The sequence below is a fragment of the Schistosoma haematobium genome, chromosome 7 (assembly GCF_000699445.3).
Source record: "Schistosoma haematobium chromosome 7, whole genome shotgun sequence".
NCBI classification, from domain to species: Eukaryota; Metazoa; Platyhelminthes; class Trematoda; order Strigeidida; family Schistosomatidae; genus Schistosoma; species Schistosoma haematobium.
The window spans coordinates 17,733,826-17,758,536 of NC_067202.1; positions in this window are offsets into that span (position 1 = coordinate 17,733,826).

The window sequence follows — 24,711 nt, forward strand, 5'->3', positions numbered from 1 at the left end:
TGATATGTCCTCCAGAAATCGAATTATTAAAACAAATCCCCCCAATGAACGGACAGTAAAAGACAATGACTGTTCATTGGAATGTAGTTTTTGCTCTATTTAACTAACATTCTTACATATTAAATACTAGTTTGAGTAGGTAAGTAAATGACCGCGAGATGATAGCAACCGATGGTTAGAGACCCTGAGTGACATGGCTCAAAATCGTTTGCAATGGCGCAGGTGCATACATTCTTTGTGTTCTCCCAAATTTTGATCTCCTTATTCCTCCTTGTCTCTTTTTTTCTCCTCTCAAATTTATTTCACTGTATTATACTCTTTAAGTAACATCTCCAAACACTAATCTTCCCGATAACTGCTTATACTCTTATTACCTCTACCACTACGGGATTTGAATCGACCACTGCATCTTTGTGCTAATGTGGTATGGCAACTCGAACTGATGTACGTACGTACGAAGTTGTACGTTGTTACTGACTGACTGACTGAGGTAAGTAAATGAAAATAAACGACTTTGAAAGTTATTCACCTGTAAATTAGCGTATATATTTTGTTAGTATAAGAGGTTTGTGAAGACTGTTGAATGTTATCATAAACATGAGTCAACTGAATTTTAACAACCACTGAAAATCAGGAAGCAATAGATAATCATTTTGTCTTAGCATGAGACTTCTCAACAGTTCACACCCATGACCACGTTGGGAATAAAATACAAGACTCTCAGATCCCGTGACAACCTCTTAAATTGGTTTTAAATGGCTGTTTAAATTAGGTCGATTTGTGATCTCATTGCATACTTTAAGTGTATGTTTATTAGATATTTGATTTATGGAGGTTTTTTTTATCTTATCCCAAGCTTTCATTTAACCTACTAATAATTGTTATGCCTTTTTCCGTTCATAAATTATCGTTAGTTAGTTATAAAGTTATTATTCAGATATTGTACTTAAATTGTGCTATTTATGTGGACATTGGGATTTATTATTTATGGTGCATTGTAAATTTGTCTTGAGTGTATATTACAATAATCTATTTTAGGTCTAATAATATGATAGGAAGTATTCGAATAAGAAATTCTGTGTATGCAAGCGATCACTCATTGCATAATGTTGCTCAGTTAGTGGACCCTTATTTAGTGAAGCATAATCAGAGGAAATTCATAACAAATAGAAAGACTTGGTATTTTAAGCATTTAGTTATCACCCATCAGTTCACAGGTCTGAATCCTGGTACCACCGTTTCTGTGATGTCTAAAATTAAATACTGGTAACATCTATAGATGTCCTTTTGTTTCAAAGACCATGTTTTCTCAACATTCTGATAGAAAGCAACTGTGAACCTGTATAATTTACCAAGTCGGAAGTACATCAGTAACTTCTGACAGTATTAAATGGTAATCGCGTTACACTACAAACTGACTGGATTTGGAAATGTAATGTTTTGGATACCACCGAGTTAGTGGTTTAGATGTATATAATACAGCCCACTGAACCATATGTTTAGGCATAGGGTACTCAGTAAAAATGACAAATCTGTTGATGAGGTTTCGAATGTTTATCGACTGAACTGGTTGGACATGTATGACCAACCGTCACCGGCTACAGTGCATCATGCTAGTTGGTACAGAGATAGGCTAAAGGAAAGTTAATTATGACTGAAACAAGACGTGACATCTGTCGTAGGTCTGAAGGATATTTGTAGACTGAGGTTAACCGATTGAGTTTTGTGCAATAGTCTCTAATGGTCGTTGAAGATGTTGTATGATATGGTTTAGAATCGATCACAATACAGACCCATTCACTACTTATCTTCAATAATACTTTGTTCTTTTCTATTCCTTCAATTCCTCCGTTTTCGAATTATATTATTTCATATTTAATCTGTTGGGGTGACCCAGAAAATTTCTCGCAAAGGTCAAGCAAGGATCAGGAAACACTAAGATGCGTTTCCTCCAATCAGCATTCACTTAAAGTTTTAGCCAGAAATATCAAGGGGGCGAAACTTCACTTGCAGAGGTTCTGATTGGCTGATGGCTACACTGCTACTATGTTTAATAGCATTCCAGAATCTTCTAGCAACCCGAGGACATTTAAAATATTATAAAAACCCTATATTTTCTGTATTGAAATGAACCTTGGAGTAAAGTACTCTCTCGTTGTTCAAGTCACTGTATAGTTCTAGCTTGGGGGTTACAGAAAATAACTTAGGAAATGAATATAGCGTTCAATTTGCAAGACTTATCGTAATCCTCCTCACTATTACAGATACTATAGGTATTTCAAATTTTCTGTTACTTATCTTGATAATGCATAATATAACAATTTAGACTGATGCCCATTTATACTAGACCAATTAAGAGTGATTAGTATTGACTATACTAGAATATGTAACCAATTGTCCATTGTATCATTCTATTCATTATGAATAGTTTCTCAATTGTGATATCCATTTAGTAATGTAAAAATTACCTTTGAATTATACAAAATATATTTGATTGACTTACATTCACCTATATTTATTGTTACACAATAGACAGTTCCAGTAAATGATATAGGTGTCTGTTTTTTGTTGTTGTTGTCGTCATTGTTAAAAATCAATTAAAGTGTAGAATACATGTTTACTGTATAAACCTGGGTCGATTTGTTTTACACCCTATTAATATTAGTTAATTACATGAAATATGACAGTCTATTTATAGTTGGTTAGTGAATAACCATTTATATATATATCAAATACATGTTCATATAGACAATTGATTGTGAATGATGTAATTTATGTGAACTCAGATTATGGTTTCATCCAAACATTAATTAACCACCGGAGTTGTAAGTACATGTTTGAATGATAGTGATCATTTGTTGTTGTTACACTGTGGATAGCATGTATGTGTACTGGTACGTTTGTTTGTGTGTCTAGAATGTATAATCTGACTGATTCTATCATCAATACATGTGTATTTTATGTAAATGATATATGTTTTATGGTAATGGACGAGGTCATATGAAGTTACAACTCAAAGCACGTGTAATAATATTCAATTTGTTAATCTAGTAATAATGGTTTAGTACTGGGATCTTACTTTTTTTGTTTTTGTTTTAAAGCATAGTTTGGTGAGGGGATTGTTAAATTTTCTAATTTTACATCACAAAGTGAATGTAGTTAGATTATTGTTAAAAACTGAGAAACACTAGATAGTTGCTTCATCCTCGTGTGGGATTTCATGTCACTGGGCATTCATAATAACTTTCCTTGAAGATTTCAACTTTTAGGCATAGATAGTCACGAGCATTTAACCTTCCAACTGTTAAAATGTAGACTATTGAATGACAATTGCAGGATGACTGGTTCGTTTATTTTTAATCTTTTGTCAGACTGCTTTCATTTATGTTACCATCCTGTTCTGCAATGATGGTGTTCTATTAATTTCTGCAATCTTCTGGAACCCACATACATGAAATATGGTCAAATAATCAAAACTTAGTGATTTAAATTCGTCAAAATAAGTGGATTTATTAGGTAGTTTTGGTATCTAATAGTAACAATCCTTCAGAAACAAATTTTCCTGAACACGAAGTTGCTCAATGTCTTCACCTTGGAGAGCCCACAGTGAATGAAAGTGTACCTCGACTATTGTATGTCTTATTGAAGTATTCTGAATTATGATGTAATATAGTGCATGTTTTACCAATAGACACCTAAATATCAGTTAACTGGTTTGAAACCAGTCGACTCACCACCTTCATATTGTTTTCCTCTGTTCAACCTAATTGTACACAACTTTATACTGTTTTAATGAGGATACTTATTTACGCCTGTTACTCCTCGTGAAGGAGCATAGGTCGCTCACCAGCATTCTCCATCCAACCCTGTCCTCAACAATCCTTTCCAGCTCTTTCCAGTTCCTATTGATCCTTTTCATATCTGCTTCTATTTCCCGACGTAATGTGTTCTTTGGCCTTCCTTTTTTCCGCTTCCCTTCACGATTCCAAGTTGGGGTTTGCCTCGTGATGCAGTTTGATGATTTCCTCAATGTATGTCCTATCCATTTCCATCGTCTTTTCCTAATTTCTTCTTCAGCTGGAAACTGATTTGTTCTCTCCCACAGTATACTGTTGCTGATGGTATCTGGCCAATGGATATTGAGTAACTTGCGAAGACAGCTATTTATAAATAATTGTACCTTCTTGATGGTTGTTGTTGTAGTTCTCCAAGTTTCAGCTCCATACAGCAGAACTGCCTTGACGTTGGTATTGAAGATTCTGACTTCGATATTCGTTGATAGTTGTTTTGAGTTGCATATGTTCTTCAATTGTAGGAATGCGACCCTTGCTTTGCCAATCCTTGCCTTTACGTCTGCATCTGAGCCTCCTTGTTCATCGATGATGCTTTCCAAGTATGTGAAGGATTCTACATCTTCCAGAGTTTGGTTGGTAAAAAGATAAACATATGTATGAAATCAGAATGGGTTTTGTGGAGATTTTAGAAATTTCACAGATTGAAATCATGAGTCAGTTGAAGCTAGACCACCATTGAAAACCTGGAAGCACTGGACGGCCGTTTCGTCCTAGTATGGGACTCCTCAGCAGTGCGCATCCACGATCTCGCACCACGCGGGGCTCGAACCCAGGACCTACTGGCTTCGCGCGCAAGCACTTAACCATTAGACCACTGAGCCGGCATCCAACGGTGTTAATGTCTAACTTCAACCAATCCACGAAGTTGCGCCACCGTACACCATTGTCTTCAGTGAGCTGATATCTCACAACAGACCTGGTTGAACTCCACTGGTGACGGCTTCTCACTAGAACTCCAGGAGATTCTCCTGAAGTCAGTCACTAGTGAGCAGTTGATTATTATTATCAGAATGGGTTTTGTGGAGGTCCTGGGTTCGAGCCCCGCGTGGTGCGGGATCGTGGATGCGCACTGCTGAGGAGTCCCATACTAGGACGAAACGGCCGTCCAGTGCTTCCAAGTTTTCAATGGTGGTCTAGCTTCAACTGACTCATGATTTCAATCTGTGAAATATGTATGAAAGCTAACTGTATTTAATAATCTTTCGGATTGAAACTAGCAGTCAAATTATTTTCAGATGGTAGGGAAGATTTTTCACTCAGGTGTTTTGTTTGCTGACTTGGATGGTTAGTTTAGTGGCTAATTGAAATATAGATTCATGATAGTCATTTAAAATTCTGAATTCTAATATGTGGATTTTTAGTGTTTTTGATTGTTATTATGTAAAGCTCTGAGTTTGTGGTTACGGTTAAAGTATCCAACTGTTAATCACTGGAATTCAGGTTCGAACCTCGTAACATTTCAATTTAGTCAACTGGATAACATTCTTAACCTAAAGTATAGCTAAAAATTGTGTTGAATCATTTGTACATGGTGAGTTACGTTACTATTTTAGATTCATTAGGATAAAATAGAAAATATTATGAAATTATACTCTACCACTTATTATACCCATCAACTGTGAACTCGAAAACGCAGGTAATTTATAAATTAAGCGTTCGATAATCCTCACACTATCCTCACCAACTCTCCTAATGTTATATCCCGACAAGAATAATCAATAGTAACTTTTGGGATCTATTTATGGACCAATACTATGTGTATATTTTTATCGTATAATTGTTAAATAACTAAACTATACATATTCATGTCCCTCTTATTATAAACTTTATTTTGACCTATGAACTATTATTATACGTTTTACCATTCTTGAATTATGCCCTGTCTATTAGTCACTGCCTCCCACATTCCCAGTCACATTTGGCCAAATTTTGTACAAATGTTATTTTCTATTTTATGCTACGTTGTGGTCTGTTTGATTGGCATATAAACTCAGTATGTTTGGAATAAATGATTCATATCGCAGAGGCTGAGACTGGTGTTCTGGACTTAACTGGCTGGGCTAGGTGGAAAGCTGGACCAATCAGGACTCTAGGCTGCTCGCATGTGTTTTACACGTCCTTAGTCCGATTGATAATTCGCTGCTTCTGATTGGCGGCTTTAGGCTATAACACCAAACTATGTATCTATATTATGGAGCCGACCCAAACAAACTCGAGAAAATGGCTTCCGTTTTTCTACGAAATCCAAAAATGAATGACTTATCGGGAAATAGTATAATATACTGACGACCTTGAGTTAGCCAGTTAGAATTAAGGTAGCACCTCAGGTATTCGTGTGGAGTTTAGAGTTCATCTATATATAGCGTGTATATTATGATTAACCAGGTGAAAATTGTCAGTATTTGGTTCTTTAAATTTTTGAAATCAATGAAAATATCAATTATCTAAACAAAAAGTGAATTTTAGATGATATTCAAGCCAATTTACGGACCTCATCTGCCCCTAAAACGGATTGTCTATTGAAGTAATTGATGTCTTTTATTGTGTAATCAAAAGTATTTAGTAAAGCTAGATAATGTTCTCCCTTTACTTTCTAAATCTTAACCCTAAATTTCTAAAGTTTGTAAACAGGAAGGTGAAAAGGCATTGTATTATAATTGATGTTAGTTAGTATTGGAAACACTGATCCTAATTTGTAAACCAAACTCAAAACTCTAGTTTAACCCTTTCTACCTAACCCTAACCTTTTTACACTATAAGTTTGTGGTGACAACTCTATAGAGTGAGAACCCTAACACAAAACACAAGCCGTACTCCTAATATGTATGTAAACTTGCCCTTTTTCCTTTACTACAAGGTATGATCTGACTTGTAAAGGTTAATTACAACGATCAAAGCTGTCATTCCACTGTTATTACTTTGTATTGTTAATTGATTTATAACTAGTCATCGTTTCCTGATTGGCTGATAAGTCGGCCAAGATCATTTGTTTCTTATACTTTTACCCTTTTATCCTATATCGTTCATTGTAAATTCTGGAAAAGAAATGATTTTATCAGTGGTTTATCGAATGATAGATCAGATGGAGAAGTAATACGTCTCCAAGTCGTTGTCGTATAACTTAATCTCATTAACTTTTAGCATTTTATAAGCGATTATAGATTTTGTATAGAACGTTTTAGCATAAATATGTCGACACTTTGAAAGATGAAGTTATGTAACAATAAGAAACCTTGAAAAAACTAATGTTTCTTAAAAGCATCATACTGTTGCTGGTTTTTTCTATTCGACTCAGTGCCTTCTCTTACTCAATATTCGTCGTACAATTTCCTCTAATCAACTGGTCTTCAAATCAAAGCACAGTTTGAAAAGGAAAGTGATTCTATTCCAAGAAAAAAAAACACAGCATGTTAACTACACTGGTATTAATATGTCCGTAATTTTTACTCAGGAAGATTTCTGAATCTGCTTCATTAATCCACTGATTCTGATTGGCTAAAAATGGGCGAATCAGAGTGTATCCATGTAATTCTGTGTGGAATACTCTTTAATCCAATCTCTAGATTCTGCTAATACTTATACAGTGAAATATTTTTGATTTGTATAGACTATGAATTAGTTAAGAAATCAGTTTCAACATCAAAATATGATTTTGACATCACTGTTGATTCGTCGTTGTATAATAGATACACCGCCATTCTAAACTTTGGGATGATCAGGCAAATTCCTTGTACTATTCTATATTCTTCTTCTTATTATTATTATTATTAAACTTGAAACTCAAATGACTGTTTTGTACATGTAAATCCCACTATCCACATAATGATCATCTTTTTTGTTGTTGTTGTTGGTACAATATCTGAGAATAGATTTATAACTAATTAGCAATAATTGATGAACAGGATAAAATTTGACAACAACAATGGATTGTATTCACTTGATGTTGTTTTTTTTACTTGTATCTTCCCATTGTTATTTAGGACTACAGTTGGTTAGTCTCTTTTTGACATATGTGGATTATTATTATTATTATAAATATTCTTATTGTATAGCTAATGGGTAACTGAATTATTATGTCTATTTATTGCGTTTACCTTAAGACAGTCACCAATCGATTATTCACAATCACTCTTGGATTGTTTATGCATAACCGTAGTTTTTCATTATATGTTGCGATTTGGTTCAATATGTTTGTTTTTTAATGAACCCATGTATGTTTGAAGTATAAGGATAATGAAGTCTGGTTTCTGACTTGTGTTTGGACTCAAGGTAGGAGATAGAGAAGAGTTTACCGATAGCGTACTATTAGTAGGAGATCTTCTTGGATTGATTCAAGGATAACGATACTGGTCAAACGTGTAATTGGTCAATTTTAAGACATTCGGATATAGAAGAAATAAATTCACATGAGAAATATGTGTCTTAATTGACTGAAGAATGGTTTCCAAATATTCTCATTTTCAACTGTTCTCTCTAGTCCAGTGCTTCCAGGTTTTCAATGATGGGCTAACATCAATTGGTTCATGATCTCAATCAAAAACTTAGTAATCTCCACAACCCCTATACTGATACAGAAGGCTCGACTAGCTTCTGCCAACTTGCGTCATTTATGGAATATTTCACAGGTTGAAATCATGAGTCAGTTGAAGCTAGACCACCATTGAAAACCTGGAAGCACTGGACTGCTCACTAGTGACTGACTTTAGGAGAATCTCCTGGAGTTCTAGTGAGAAGCCGTCACCAGTGGAGTTCAACCAGGTCTGTTGTGAGATATCAGCTCACTGAAGACAATGATATATGGTGGCGCAACTTCGTGGATTGGTTGAAGTTAGACATTAATACCGTTGGATGCCGGCTCAGTGGTCTAATGGTTAAGTGCTCGCGCGTGAAGCCAGTAGATCCTGGATTCGAGCCCCGCGTGGTGCGGTATCATGTATGCGCACTGCTGAGGAGTCCCGTACTAGGACGAAACGGCCGTCCAGTGCTTCCAGGTTTTCAATGGTGGTCTAGCTTCAACTGACTCATGATTTCAACCTGTGAAATTTACTAAAATCTCCACAAAACTCATTCTGATATTTATGGAATAGGCGAGATATCCGTCTATCAACCGAAGGACGTGTTTACTGAGCAGCAGTTCGTTCCGTCCTACTTTATGGCAGTGAAACATGGCCGGTAAGAGTAGAGGATGTTCGTAGGTTACTAGTATTCAATCATAGGTGTCTTCGAAAAATTGCTCGTATATCCCGAAACCATCGAGTAGGTAACGCAGTTGTTAGGAAACGGGTACTAGGTAAGGATGGCAAATCGATTGATGAAGTGGTGAAACTTCATCAGTTGAGATGGCTGGGACACGTGTTACGTATGCCCAACGACCGACTGCCTCGACGTGCTATGTTCAGTGGTATAGGAGTAGGTTGGAAGAAAGCTAGGGACGGCCAGACCAAAACATGGCACAAGTCCATGAAGTCACTGACAAGTGAACTGAGTCATGTTGGTAGGTGTAGACTACCTGGTTGGGGACCGCGAGATGATAGCAACCGATGGTTAGAGATGTTGAATCACATGGCTCAAAATCGTTTGCAATGGCGCAGGTGCATACACTCTTTGTGTTCTCCCAAATTTTGATCTCCTTATTCCTCCTTGTCTCTTCTTTTTTCTTCCCAAATTTATTTCACTGTATTATAACATCTCCAAACACTAATTTTCCTGATTACTGCTTATACTCTTATTACCTCTACCAATACGGGATTTGAATCGACCACTGCATCTCTGTGCTAATGTGGTATGGCAACTCGAACTGATGTACGTACGTACGATGTTCTACGTTGTTACTGCCTGACTGACTGATATTCTCTCTATTCTAACAGATAGTATTTACTATGTATTGGGATTTGTTGGTGAAATTTCATCAAGTTGCTTGAATTATTTTTTGAGAAGTTTCAGATTAAAGAGATATTTCAAGGTATTGAATAAAATGAAGATGTTTTAGCGATGGAAATTTCCTTTTCTTTACTATGTCACTTACTAGAACTGTACAATTATTTCTTTTGCAGATACAGATATACAGTTCTAGTAAATAACACCTTCAGGAAGAAAGTTCTCCATCAATGAAATATCTTCATTTTGTTTAATGACTCAATGGGTTTCTTTTGTTGTTTTTCAAATTGGAAAGGATTTTGTGGCCACTAAATAAACTCATAGGGTTTCTGTGTTACACTGTCAAGATTCCAATAGTCAGTGGACAAATTTACATAATATTTTCTGTATATTTTGTCCATTTTAGTTAACTTTAAGCTCTTTTGATAAATAATAAAACATTAGGTCGTTGACAGATCAATGGCACTTGTCGGTGCTTCATGATCCGCCCCCCCTGGTTAGGGTCAGTTTTTCATTCATTTACTCTGAAGAAATGACGTACATTAAGTTCTGAAACGTCAGAACTTCCTATTCTTACTCATTGGGTTATCACAAATATATCACTGTTTTATTATAAATTACACCGAAGTTATTTTTAATATAATGACATTGTAATGTTTATATGGTAGTTGGATACTAACCTCATGACTATACAAACAATTGGCACAGAACATGTACTTTAACTATTTAAATTGTGTTATTTGTTTTTGAAAAAAAAACGAATGTTTTTAAATGATATCAACGAATTAATTAAGTTTGTCAAGAGATGACGAGTAACTAGGCATGTGTAACACATCCCAACTATCTCATGAGACGTTTACACTCTAATAAGTGTGTTAACCACTTTCCTTTAGTTCTCTACACCTAATATCAGCATTATTCATTTGATGATTCTTCTATGTGTACATTAGTAGGGCCTTGAAGAGATATCTATAATCCAGTACTTATGAATTATACATTATATTCTTAGGTGCCATACAGTATACTCGTCATTTGATAGACGGATAGATCATTCACCTGCTCCACAGGTGGTGTAACTTAGTAAACGTTCATTAATATTTTGGTACGTATACTGAAATTTTGTGAACTGCCCAAGCTCGGTAAAACTGATGATACTCCGTTCATTAGTCAAATGATAGATTCGTTCAGATACTCCCATCCCTATTTTCATATTCTGATATTGTTAACAATAGAGTATCCAGCGATCCGGTTGTTTGTATGTGTTAACACAATTGTGACAGCATCATTCTCAGTAGCAATCTCTGAACCATATTTTAAAGTTCCATAGCCAATACATCAAGGAAACTGGTCGATATGAAAAGGGGTTTACCAAGCTCCAGTAATTCAGAAAGTTGACTAGTGTTAGAAATATGCTTTTTCCATGAAATATCTTTGATCATAGTTCTGATGTATATAAAAGTAGTGACTGATCTAGCATAGTCTCGGCGAGGCCTCTTCCTGTGGACACTTTACCCCCAAATGCCCTGGTGGGGATGAGTGTGAGGAGAGTCCGCTTTCCCTGTCGAAAGGCTCTCACATGGCCACGCGCATACGGCCACTCCAAGGGAAGTCCTACTCACTGCTTTCTCTCAAGAGGGGTGTTGTTTACGAAATTGACAGGACAAAAATTCAATGTCCGGTGGGCACTTAAACCGGACCGATGGGTACGGAGCACCCAATAAGGGGAGCTGGAAAACCCTGACTCAAGATCAATGGTACACATGGGCTCTATGATCCTGAGGCAATAAATGAGGTATGAACTTATTGTTGGTCACCGAATACAATAGGACTGCATCTCCTAACGTCGCTCCACTGCCTTGTAGATTAGACCTTTGAGTCAAAGACTCCGGGTGTGGCTCCTCAAGGAAACTACCTACTTCAGTTCGGGCACCTGGGTAGTATCGCAACCCACAAACAAATTGGATAATGACTACTTTGTGTGACGCATATATATTTTGGTATCCCTCTGTACCAGTATTTATGCTTGGATAAATAAATAAATAAGTAAGTAAATAAATAAATGAAAGAAGACATTAATCAATGACCAAACACACCGTGTGAAGTGAACTCATGAAAACCAATGAAACCCCTAGTCATGACGTGACACAGTAAAATCAATTCCAGTATTTATATTACCACAGACTAAGTGATATGGCAAAACTGGATGAGGAAAGTGACGAAATGGATTCTCGTACACCTAAAAATTATACTTCACAACTTATGTAACTAATAGTTACGATCCTGCTTCAGTCCGAGCGCCCGGGCATTGTCCCAGCCCTCACATAAATCGAATGATTTATGTGGCGCATATCTATTTTGTGCCTCTTTGTACCATTGTTTATGTGTTTAAATAAATAAATATAATAGTTACGATACTCAGAAGAAACATATGACTGGTCGCAGGTCAGATAACGGAGACCGTTTACTGCAACTGTGCGCAGACTACAACCTGTTTCTGGCTAGTACTTACCACTGATACAGTCATCGAGGATGCGCCACCTCGTATCCTCTCTCTGCATCTCAAATATGGACTCAGATTGATCACGTAGTGATCAGCTACCGCTGTCATGGTTGTGTACAAGACTGCCGCCCCTCTTGGAGTACCTATCTGGACTCTGACAATGCCCTTGTTTGCGCTAATCTTACCTTACGTCTCAGTAGTCAACAAATTCATCATTCCGAACGGATCGATGTCAACGAATTGGTTACAGCTTCTGTTGCAACTAAATGTCGAACCGGGCTAGGTTCACGGCTAGCTACCATCCCATCGAAAAGTGGTTAGAGACGTTATCAGATATGGCTCAGAATAGAAGCCAGTGGCTATCCTGTTGTAACTTTCTTTTACTTTCTTCATAAAAGTGAATGTACATTCCTTAACTGGAAGAATTCTTTCTGGTTGTACTTTTGCTAACTGAACTGTTTCTCACATTATTATTATTTCTGTACATTGTTGTTCTTTTTATTATACGCAACTTACATTGTCTATCTCTTCAGAAACTCATTATTTTTGTGTGGAGTATATGTATTTGGTGCCTCCTTGTACCAGTGTGTTTAAATAAATAAAGAAAATAAGTCATGACTGTCAACTACGAGAAGATATAAACCTTTGCGAACAATAGAGAATATCATACTCGAACAAATTGTGTAGATGTCATGACCCATAACTCAGTAGTCTAGTGGATGATGTGCTTAGTTTTTAGCCTTAATGGTGAACATCAGACCCGGGATAATAATAATGATAATTATGATCGCTTCATTCACTACCATATGTTTGATTACAGTGAACATTTCTCAGCACATGTTATGAGCTTTAACAAAAAATTTTCCGTCTTTACTTGTGAATATTAAAAGAAAATATGTGTAGAAATTGATTAAACGTTGATTAGTTACTATTCATATTCATCCGTATTTGTTTCCGATCATCAGTCTTTCCCCCTGTTGTTTCCGTAAACGATAGATGAAAAGGAGAATATACGAACCATGATGATGGTAACTCTTGAGTTTATCAGTAATTAAACTCATGAAAAGCTGTTAGAACGTTATGAAATGGTTTGATTAAATTCAGTACCTAAACATAACAGAAGGGGTTTTGTAGAGATTGTAGTAATTTCAATAGTTGAGATCATGAGTCAATTGAAGCTAGACCACCATAGAAAACCTGGAAGCACTGAACGGCCATTTCTTCCCAGTATGGGACTCCTCAGCAGTGCGCGTCCACGACCTCACCTCGCAAGATTTGTTCATTAAAATAAGTTCATAACATGAGAATTTTCACAGATTGAAATCATGAGTCATTTGAGGCTAGACCACCATTGAAAACCTGGAAGCACTGGAGTCCCATACTAGGACGAAACGGCCGTCCAGTGCTTCCAGGTTTTCCGTGGTGGTCTAGCTTCAACTGACTCATGATTTCAATCTGTGAAAATTTCTAAAAAATCTCCACAAACCCCTCCTGATAACATGAGGATTCACAATAATAAATGTTTGTTTGAAAAAATAAATAACAACCTAGAAGTTTGAGAACAGTTCGCTGTATGATTCAGGTTAACTTGAGCTCAAAATCAAACTCAGTACTCTTATTCTATCGATTTCAACAGCATAAACATGATCATATCTCAATCATTTCATAACCGATTATTGATTAATTCGATTGAACAATTATCAATGGCTAAACTTCTTAATATAATCGTGATTATTTTTGTCCTTTAAATTTTGCATATATATATAGATATATACATTTACTATTGTGATTGGTTGTATATCCAGGTATCCGGTTAATCATATCTGTCCAATTGATGAAGGAAATCAATGGATATGTATGTAAGTAGGTAGGTAAGGAGTAGGTAGATACTACATTGTATTGTCTCTCTCTCTCTCTCTCTCTCTCCTTTGATTTTCTATTTCACTCTAGACATACAATATGTGATTGATTAATATTTTTGTTGTTGATATAAATAGACAAAAGTTAGTAGTATACTTCAATTTTTAAACAAAAAAAAATGACTCATCACCCTTTTATATAGTACTTATAATAATATGCTGTATCCATATCCGTATCCATACCCTTGATAATAATAAGAATGATAAAGATTAAAGATATACGATCATTACAAACAAACTATCTTTGTTCTATATATTCACGAAGTAGGATAGATGTTTGTGAATTTTTATTTGATTTATTTATTCGGACACATAGATATTGGTACAAGGCGGCACCAAATACATATGCGCCACAGAGATCTCATTCGATATGTGTGTGAGCTGTGATACTGCTTGGGTGCCCAAACTGAAGCAGGTGGTTTTCTTAGGGGGGCACACCTAGAGCCTTTGACCTGAAGGTCTAATCCACAAGGCAGTGGAGCATGGTAAGGAGATGCAGTCCCATGGAAGCCGGTGACCAACAATTGGTTCATACACCATTTGTTCCTTCAAGATACTGGAGTCCATGTGCACCATTGGTTTGGAATCCAGTTAAAGCACCGGACATTCGCTTTTTGTCCTCTCAATTTCGTAAACAACACCCGTAGTGTGAGAAAAGGCAATGAGTAGGACTTCCCTGGCAGAGGCTATATACACGTGGCTATGTGAGAGCATTTCGAGAGGGAAAGCGAACTCTCCCAGTGTTGACCGTACCAGGGCATTCGGGGGCGTTTGTGAATTTGTAGTGTATTCGCTTTTTAGTGTTCAATATATGTATATGCGGTACCAAGTGTTTTCGGGTAGTTTTTTTCGTCCTTTTTTCTTGATGATTACTTCATGTAAGAACATTTTTACTGAGGATTTCATTTCATTTTCATTTTTTTTCATCCGACACGTTAGTATGCGCTATATCGGCTTATTCATAGAAGATCTATATAGATGGCTTAGATAACTGAAATAAAAACCTTAGTGATAACAGTGCTCTTATCCTCTAAGTGAATATCAAATGCTAGATATTTTACGTTTACTGAAAATTGAAAAAAAAACGGGGGTTAACCCTACACATGTTTACTCCTTGAAATATGTTATGGACTAGGATAATTTTGTGAATTTTTACGATATGAGACATAGAGATAATATGCAGTAACAGTTTGCTGAAACCGAATTATTATTGTAAGTCCTCACCTTCCACAAAATGAACGAGTATCAAGTGACAGAAACAGGTGTATAATAATCATATTGAATAACTAAGTACTTTGGATGATATATGGCTCAAAATTAGTAGCTGTAGCGTAGATGCAATTCATTCTTTGTAGAACCCTTAGATCCTGGAGTTTTAAAGTTATTTCATACTTTTTGTTCGATAACTTCATTTTTTTCCACTCGAACCATATTCGCTGTTTCAATTTTCTTCTGATATTATCACTGAGTCTCCTACTACAACACACGCTTCTACTTTGGCATTCATCTTGTTAATTTAGTCTCATTGGACTGATGTTATACGGCAATTGAAATGATGCACATATATTCCATATTGAACGTTCCTTGAGATTGACTGACTGATAATAATTGACCAGAAAAAAAGGATTTAGTTAAAGGGCTTTCGTGTAGATTGTTTCAATTTTTAGGTCGTATTCGTCTCTGATATCACTGAAAATCAAGGAGCACTGGACGGATATCTCTTCCTGATATGGGACTCCTCAGCCATATGCACATACGACCCCATCGATGGTCGAACCCAATACCAAGATTAAGCGTTTCTAGTAAGACTTGAAGGTTCTAAATTCCATTCCCGGCTGGGTCATGAATTTGTATCGTTTTGAAGTCCCATACCAGGACGAAACAGCTATTCGATAATTCCTGGTTTCCAATGTTACACCAACTGATATCATTGTGTAATGAATACAACCTATAAGAAATTGTTTTTCCTTCTTGTAAAATAGTATGGTTATTTACAAAATAGTAAAAACAAACCTGTCATTCGTTTGACATTTTATGAACTGTAAGATGCATGCTTTTTTCAGTCACTAATACCCATTAATCAAAACCTAACTACATTAATCTCCATGGTTGCCCACCAAAATAAAATCCTCTAGGACGATATTATACTAAAAGGATAAAGTACAAAATTATTTCCGCGCTAACTGATGTTTAAATTATCGTTTTTCCGACCAACCTTCTAGCCTTACTTGTATTGCTCTGCATAATTATTGATTTCAATGTTAACTTCTCTGTTCGCTTATTGATTTTATTTTCTTTATTCTGGGTCAAATTTGTCCATAATTGTTTACACTACAAGAGAATTCCGCCTTTATCTGCAAGTTCAGTCATTTTACTCATCCATAAATGGATAATGTGATTATGTTTTGTTGTCTTTACAATATCATACTAGCTGTAAAACGTCGGCTGTGTACATCGAATCATTACGAATAAATTTGTTTCATGCTAATGAAATATGAACTCTATAGATTGAGTATATCTGTCAATTCTCTGTATTTGATCATCGTTATATCCAAAAAATTATACTCACATTCGTCAATAATATTGTTTCAGTTATCGTGAGGTTCCCATATACGTCTATGCAGGTTAATATATAGTGTTAGAGATGATGATTTATCTATTTCGATGACTTAGTTCATGCTTCATACATGGATATCCTAGTGATTTCCATTGCATACAATATATAGAAACTCTGGGATTGAATATAGTTTGGCATTGTGAAACGAAAGATAAGCATGATGGATTAACATTCTATGGCAGATCATCACGTCTCAGATTTGATCTTAAAAGATATATAACTTATTAACTTGAATCATTAAAAGACGTGGCTGACAATAGGATCCAGTGGCGTTGATATTGTACTTTTCTCTAGTACTCTAGTAAAATGCAACTTTTAAATAAATATGAGCTTTCTTGATACTGCTGGTTTTTTAACTGCAAATTGGTATTGCTTAACGTTTACCTATTTTATTTCCTTTGTAAATCATTTATTCATAGTTTCATATTATGACATCGACAGGTGATGTTCGCTTTTATATGAGTTATTTGATAGAAAACTAGGAGCATTCAAACAAAGACAGAATCAATATGTGAAGTTATTGTCTATTAGATTGAGTCATGTAGGTAGATACAGACTACTTGAATGAAGTTCACTCGATAACTGCGATCAGTAGTGGCCTGTGATTTTGGATGTTATAGAACAGAATCAGTTGTACTGGGATAGATATATTCACTTCTTGCTTTCCTGCTAGATCTTGAATTATAATATTCTTTCACGATTGACTAACTGATTTAGTCCTTACTTTTAGTTCTACTATATTACTTCTATTCCTCTACTGTTCATCTTGTTAATTTCATCTCTTTATAGTAATTTAGTATTGGAATTTGAGCTGATATATATTTTTTATGCTCAGGCTCTACATGCTGATGACCAATTGACTTATTGTAAGAGTACATCCTGTGATATTCAGGATCAAAACACTCCATACATGTAACTTCAGAATATAAATTGTTATTTAATTCACGTGAATTTGACAAAAAAAAACGAGTGCATTTCAAAGTGTTACATCCTTGATTTATCTACCCAATGATATACAGAAGAGAACTTATCTTGATCCAGATTAAGACCTTGACGTGATCGGTTGACTGATTAACCTTGAAGCTAAAAACGTGTTAGTCCGAAAGGAACTAACTGCCTTTAGTAAAGAGATGAAAACTATCTTATCACCTGATTGGTTGATAAGTACGCGATTGAGAGAGAAGACGACTCATTTGAAACATTACTCGATTTATTCTCAATCCCCGTTCACACTCCATTTCAGTTCCGATTCAGATTAGTACGAAAAGATACATGAATAATGTAGATGACTAACATGATCACAACACATAAAGAATTAAGAAAATACAATTATGTCAAAAACTGGGGATTAGGTTAGGAAAATAGAGTAGCAAAGACTACGTTTAAACTACAATAGATTTGGAACGGAAAAGGGTATGACAGTGAATCATACATCAAATGAAAGCTTATGGATTTTAGAATAAACTAGTGTTTTACAAGCTTTTAATTAAGTAAAATAACGTTTACAAAAATAGCTTCTATTGTGTTTGTCATAGCTTCTTTATTTCTCTGTTCATATCACAAAGATTACAAAAGACTTGATGGTGAGACTATAATTTGTGGACGACCTTTCAGCGACGCTAAACTGATCTTGAGAGTACCCACCTAATAACTAGGATCAAATGAGGATTATAAACCTATGTTAGGAATTACGATTCTGATTTACAGTTGATGGTTAAGGTTAGGTTTTCATCACGAACTGACATTAGCTATAATATCAAAACTCTATTTAGCCAATTGGATGAATTAATTTAGTGCCAAAATCCGAGACCTGTTATCTTATACCTGATTGGTTCGTCCATAAATTATAGTCTCGGGGACTTGACATTTTTATCATAAAACCAATTAACGTAATATTCGATCAGTAATCAATCATGACATCTCTTCATCATTTTAGGAAATTTACCAAAAACAAAAGGAATTCCGCATAATACGGAAAATTGGTTGATGTAAACGAGGTTAATTATGAAATGATATTAAACAAAAGCGATAAAACGAGTGTGTAGAAAGATCCTTTTGCTGTAACAAATTACAAAATGTCCTAGCGATTATGATTAAAATTTCATGAAATCTTTTTTAGGCTATTTGTACGATAGGAAGTTTTGCGGAGATTGTTGATTTGCATGGTTTATGATAAGTCTTGCTAATCGAACGCTACACTCGGTTCCTAAACTATTCTCGTAACCCCCAAGCTAGAACTACACAACGACCCGAACACGAGAAAAAAGACGAAAAATATCCAAGAAGCACTCTACTCCAAAGGTTCGTTTTAGTACAGAAAATATAGGGTTTTTATAGTGTTTTAGATGTCCTTCGGTTTCCCGAAAATTCTGGAATGCTACTAAACATAGCAGCGGTATAGTAATCAGCCTATCAGAAACTCTACATGTGACTTCTCACTTTCTTGATGTTTCTGGCTATACTTCAAGTGAACGCTGGTTGGATAGAATACCTCTTAGTATTTCCTTAGCCTTTCTTGTCTTTTACGAGAAGTTTTCTGGATCATCCCAACAGTTTACATAACTTAATGATGTCTGGTATAAGGCAATTATCGATTAATAACATTGGAGGATAGTTGCCCAATATTGTGAATTGATTGAAATTAGAAATTTAAACCATTAGATGTCATCTTAATGGTATGAAGGTTAGTGTCACGCATCGAAATCTGAATGTTATGCTTTCGGTTTCTCGGTGTAGTCACGGATGTGCACTCCTAAAGAGTTCCATACTAGAATGGAACAGCTATCAAGTGCTTCCTTGTTTTTGAATAATTGTTTAAGTAATACCAGTCCATGATACAAATTATTTGTCGAGGTTAAAAACATCATCATCATAAGACAAGTTATCAAAATCCCATAAGAATAAACATGAAGCCTAGACTTGTTTCTATTTTTTTTATTTAAGTTAGACGAATGAGGAAGCAGTGCACTGAAATAGAAAATGGGATTGGCAAACAAATACAGTATTCACACGCTAAAATTATGCGAATTTAATCGTAGATGAATAAGGATCATTCAACAATAAGCATGTATGGTTCATACTGTCAAGATTAGATTAAAGCATGTTCCAGACAGAATTACGTTGGGGGACGCTGATTCGCCCATTTTTGGCCAATCAGTGCCAGCTGTTTAATGAAATAGACTTTTTAATCTACCCATCTAAAAGTTGTGGATACACTAACATTTTTTTTTTACTGTAACGGCAATGTAGCCAACATAGTGTTTTTTTCCTTAGAATAGAATTACTTTCCTTTTCAAGCTGTGCTTTAATTTGGAGACCAGTCGAGCGAAGTAAATTGTCCGACGAATATTGACTAAGAGAAGGTACTGAGTCGAATAAACAAGATTTCAATAGTTCAGTTAGAATCTAACCGTTTATTACTTCACTACTAATTGTTACATAACACTGCCAGGCATTATCAAAATTATGAATTTACTCTCTGCTTTTTCTTCTCACTCAATAGCTTATTTCTTCGTTTTTATCTTATTTATGTCACACTTTTCACTGTTGTCAAGCAAAAATCCTTATTATTGTTTCTCGATTTTATATTTGCAGTCCCTTCAGCTCTGATGGGTTGATGTCTGACGAAATCATGGGTTGGTTTAAGAAAGTCTGATTAGTGATTGTCAAATCAGGCTATCTGTTGTGGTTTTCGAGTTGCCTATTTCCCAAATAAAGGGCTTTTGTATACTGCGTAACAGTCCACTCTGTATTACTTAGTGGCTGTGAAAACTAGTCTTTTAAAGCAGAAGACATAAATAGGCTGCAGATTTCTAGTCATAGATTTCTCTGAAGCCTTTCCTGTGTTTCATGGAACTACTGAATGTGCAGTATTCACATTAGATATATAGTACTGACCAATGGTGGCAAATTTGGTTGGTGAGGTTGTGAGTCGCCATTGGCTACATTGATTAGGACATGTAACATCTATGTTCAATTGCCACTTACCTTTATGTGCAATGTTGGATTGTGTAGAAGTAGGTTGAAAGAAATTTAGGGACTTCCAAACCAAGACAGCGTATCAATCCATGAATCCATTGACTGTAAGTGTGAGCCATGCAGTTAGGTGCAGACTACTTGGTTGTGGTGCATCAGCTAACGATGATCAGTGGTTAGAGACGTTGGAAATTATTGAACTGACACATATATTAGTTATTTTGCGTTAGGTTATCGATGAAATTTAACATGAGTACAATGGTTCATCTTTTCTATTTCAAATCGTGGTTTCAATTGCTCTCATCTGCATCTGATGTTTAGTATTCCTCAAATTTGTATGGAGGGGGTGAAATGTGAATAGTATTTGGATCCAAGACGCACGTTTTACTTCATTTGGGACTCATCAGTTGGATGTAACTGCAACAACGAGAGGATTCGAACAATTCCCAATTGAATTGAATCTAACATCTGTTGCTCAAATAAGTGTGAACATCAACTATGAGATGTAGGTGAACGCAACTGATGAGTCCCATGTAGTTCGAAATACACATACTGGATTCCATTGCTTTATACAGTTCATCTATTTTATGTGAACTTGTCATACTGACTATATATTGAGGCAATCTGCACTAGATGCACATATATCAACTAAGTCTAATCATCTTTTAGTTGAATATATCAACAACGCGAAAATCATTTGGATTTTGTTTTATTTTTTTTAATCAACTTCACAGTATTTTTATCCATTTTTAAACAAAACTACTTTTATTATTGGTGTAATACAGTGGAAGGGAATTTATGATGTTTAAAATTACTTTCCCTCTTAAAATTAAGATCAGGACTTATAAAACACTTAAATGTAATGGAGATTAGCATTGAACTTATCATTCCAACTATGCTTTGTAGACATTGAAGTTGACCAAGCTTTTTTTTTCCCGGTTTATTCGAATATTTTGTAGCATCAATTTGACTCATTTGAATAGATTATCCAAATTAGTTGATTGGATAGTCAAAACTTCTTTTCAAGGTTATGGAATAGATGAAATGTGGGTAGCAGTATAATCCAGAATAGGAGTTTCGTTTTATTTGGGGCTCGTCTTTAACTGGGTGTACTTACATCCCGCAGTTAAGTCCATTCACAGAGTCCGAAATAGGGAGAAATACGCGTTGTGGATTCCGCTGCTGGACACATTTAATCTATTTTATGTAAACTTATGTCATATTAATCATATATCAAGACAATCTATACATGATATGCATATGCAAAACAAGACCGATCACATTTCAGTTAAAAGTATCAACAACTTGAGAGTCTAAACCATTACAAATAAAATTAAAAATATAAAGATTGTTTGAATCAATCGTTTCGTTTAAAGTTGAAGAGTCGTTTTTGAATTATTTGGATATAATCAGAGAAGGTTTTTTTGGATATTATAATAATTTAATAGTTGAATTCATGAGTCGTTAGGAGCTAGACCACTATGAAAAACATGGAAGCACTGGACGGCCGTTTCATTCTACTATAGGACTCCTCAGTAGTGCGCATTCACGATCTCGTTTCGCGAGATACGAACCCAGGATCTATCAGTTCCACGCGCGAGCGCTTAACCACTAGACCACTAACTACTGAAGCCTAGGGTAAATACCACTAAATTAGAGTACATGCAGTCCAGCACGAAGCCAGGTGCATGCTTCATTATGTATTTTTGGGTCATGATAATGATCCTTCCCTCAGGTTCACCTACGAAAACGTTGTTACGACTTTTACTTCTTCTAAATAGTCAAATTAGGTCATCTTCTCAACATTAGTCGAGCGGCAAAGTCACTACAACTACACCAATCCAACGACTTCACTAAACCATTCAATCAGTAGTACCGACGGATGGTGTGTACAAAGGGCCGTCTAATGCTTCTAAGTTTTCCATGATGATCTAACTTCAATTGATGCATAAATTCAATTATTTGGATATGGATATATGGATATCCGAAAACAAAATGCATTTGACCTTTTCAACATTAAATCAAAAATACGTATAAATTAAATTAACTACATTGATTCACACTCATACAAATACACTTAAACCTGTTTTAAATTTAATTATATTTAACCTTAATGAAATGATTAGAATTGTTTGTATTATATAAAATATTTGATCTGATTTATTCTACTCTGTTAATCATGTTCATTGCTGAAACTATTCACCATTGTCTGTTATAGATATGTCCAGTATGATGCCGTTTAGCAATATCTTTTGAAACAGGTACTAGGTAAGGATGGCAAATCAATTGATGAAATAGTGAAACTTCATCAGTTGAGATGGCTGGGACACGTGTTACGTATGCCCAACGACCGACTTCCTCGACGTGCTATGTTCAGTGGTATAGGAGTAGGTTGGAAGAAAGGTAGGGTCGGCCAGACCAAAACATGGCACAAGTCCATGAAGTCACTAACAAGTGGCCTGAGTCATGTTGGTAGGTGTAGACTACCTGATTGGGGACCGCGAGATGATAGCAACCGATGGTTAGAGACCCTGAATGACATGGCTCAAAATCGTTTGCAATGGCGCAGGTGCATCCACTCTCTGTGTTCTTCCAAATTCTAACCTCCTGATTCCTCCTTGTCTTGTTTTTCTCTTTCCAAATTTATTTCACTGGATTATACTCTTTAAGTAACATACCTTAACCCTAATCTTTCCGATTACTGCTTATACTCTTATTACCTCTACGACTACGGGATTTGAATCGACAACTGCATCTCTGTGCTAATGTGGTGTGGCAACTCGAACTGATGTACGTACGTACAAAGTTGTACGTTGTTACTGACTGACTGATCTTTTGAAAGATACAAACATGTCAAAATTTGATCCCTTTATAAAGATTCATACACATATACATGGTCTACGTCCCTGTACGGTCTGTAACAATGAAATTAATGTGAACTGATTGTTCAGACGTGTGTATTCGTAGTTTATATCAGTGATTGAGTTTAACTCGACAACTATTAAATACTACGAAGCAATGAACAGTTGTTTCGTTCACGTATGTGATTTCCCGATAGTGAACACCCATGACTTCACCAGAGATCAATATTAAAACCTCCATGTCTTATAGAGAGAACGTTACCAATACATAGCATTATCCCATAAAATTCTTGACTTTAACTGAACCGTATCCGTAGGTTCAAATTGCCTGGTTTGTGTTTGCGCGATAACCACACTCATTAGTTGAAAACGGGTGACATGAATCAGAATCAGTACTTTTTTTGGAACTTATCTCTTCTTTTCTAAATGATTTCTCTCATGTTTAATTTTTCTGTTTATCATTGGCACTACTATTACTTAGACTCTTGGTGTTCTTCTGTTTAATTGTTTCGTTTTGATAACTTTGGAACACACATTTTTCTTAGGTTTCATGTTCATTGTGATTGACTGATTGATTGATGAGTAGCCTGTGAGCTCGAACCCCGTTTCACGTACTTTGATTCGGATTACTGACTAGTGAAGAGCATAGGTGACGACAACCGGTCATACTCGGCACAAAAATTACAATTACTTGGTAAAATAGAAAAACCATACTCTAATAATTAATTTGCAAAATGTTCATTAATTGTCTCAGACTTCATTGTTCCTACATTTCCATACCAATTGCTTTCTGTTTCCGACCTTCCTTTCTTGATCTTCTCAATCTTCTACTGCTAGACATTATATTCCTGATTCGCGTTATATACTACTTATGTCGATATAAGTAGCACACACCACAGTATAACTAGCCCTTACATTTGAAATTAGTAAATATGAGCTGTTGGGTTACAATCGGCCGTTCAATAGCATTTTGTTAATTACAAAACTTGAGGGTCGTGACTTAAAACTCATATTTGGTCGTACATATTTTCTGTTGAGAGATAACAAATAAGAAATAAAACACAGTTATTTAATAATTCCTTGTTCTCATTTATTTTCCAATCGATGT